General features: G+C 43.9%; 1 non-coding gene across 1 annotated transcript; it reads left to right on the top strand.

Moving 5' to 3' along the window:
• Positions 1-1,203: 1,203 nt before the first annotated feature.
• Trnat-ugu (transfer RNA threonine (anticodon UGU)) lies at positions 1,204-1,278 on the top strand. The gene has a single exon. It is a non-coding gene; the product is annotated as a tRNA-Thr (tRNA).
• Positions 1,279-1,678: the final 400 nt, after the last annotated feature.

Raw genomic sequence — 1,678 nt, 5'->3', positions numbered from 1 at the left:
GTCTCTTCACCCCGATTATTCTCATCTCCTTGTAATATCCCAATTTTACATTACTATTAATGTGAACTCCTTGATACATACTTTAACAAATTCTCAATTTACCATATGTTTCACCTGCGTCATTACCTTTCCTTTTTTTTTAGAAATAGGAATGTATATTTCTACGCAGTATATGCATGCTGATTTTCTTCTGTTTCTGAAAGAATAATTCCATCACTATAGTTCTCAACCTCATTCTTCCCTGCTCATTATCACTGATATTCCTATTGATTCATTTGCTGACTTTATAAACTGAGGTGGTAAAAGTTGTGGGATACCTCCTGATGTCATGTCGGACCACGTTTTGTAGAGCGTAGTGCAGCAATTTGACGTGGCATGGACTCAAAAAGTCGTTGGAAGTCCAGAAATACTGAGCCATGCCGTCTCTATAGCCGTCAAAACTGCGAAAGTGTTGCTGGGACAGGATTTTGTGCACGAAATGATCTCTCGATTACGTCACATATGTGTTAGTGGGGATTCATGTCGGGTGATCTAGGTGGCCAAATCGTTCACTCACATGTCCAGAATGTTCTTCAAATCAGTAGCGAACAATTGTGGCCTGGTGACGTGGCACGTTGTCATCCATAAAAATTCCATATGAAGATGGCGTCTGTTCTTTCGGGCATGTCAGAAAGAACAGATGCCGTTGGTAACCGTGGAGCTCTCTAGAATGAAATTACAATTAAATCAGTACCATTAGCTGCTGGCGGGCGTTGATATACATCAACGGGGGCAGTTGAAAACATAAACGCCGGCTGGGACTCGAACCCGGGATCTCCTGCTTACATGTCATACGCTCTATCTATCTTTTTTAATTATTTTTTTTTTATCCATCTGAGCCACCGAGTGCACAGAGGATAGTGCGACTGCAGGGACTTATCGCCGGTACGCTCCCCGTGAGACCCACTTTCTCAACTTATAGTTCACATGTCCGAAAGAACAGATGCCATCTACATATTGTTAATGCTAACGATCTGATGACCTTCTTCAGTGCGGGTGCACACGAATTGACTGAAGCCTTACGGGACTCGGTCTATTGTCTGGCGCGAGCAATGGTTATAATGGCAGGGGCACTACGAATGTAGTGTGTGGAATACAAGTTGAGAATGTGGGTCTTACGGGGAGAGTATCGCCGATAAGTCCCTGTTTCGCACTATCCTCTGTGCACTCGGTGGCTCAGATGGATAGAGCGTCTGCCATGTAAGCAGGCGATCCCGGGTTCGAGTCCCGGTCGAGACACACATTTTCTACTGTCCCCGTTGATGTATATCAACGCCCGTCGGCAGCTAATGGTATTGATTTAATTGTAATTTCATAAGAATTTCAAGTGTGTTTGGGAACTTGAAGCCGAAGAACGGCTGCAGAAGGTCTCCAAGTATCCAAAATAACTAGAACTTATTCCATTCAATGTAAACACAGCTCACACCATTATGGAGCTACCAACAGTTTGCACAGTGCCTTGTTGACAATTGGGTCCATGGCTTCGTGGGGTCTGCGCCACACTCGAACCATACCATCGGCTATTAATAACAGAAGTCGAGATTCATCTGCCCACATATATGCATGCGTGGTGACTGTCCTTTCGGACATTACAGAAAGAACAGACACCTAGCATTCATATAATTGATTCGCCTTGATT

This window comes from Schistocerca gregaria, chromosome 2 (assembly GCF_023897955.1).
Source record: "Schistocerca gregaria isolate iqSchGreg1 chromosome 2, iqSchGreg1.2, whole genome shotgun sequence".
Classification (NCBI taxonomy): Eukaryota; Metazoa; Arthropoda; class Insecta; order Orthoptera; family Acrididae; genus Schistocerca; species Schistocerca gregaria.
Note: the sequence above shows the minus strand (reverse complement) of the source record. Positions and strands in the feature narration are given on the sequence as shown.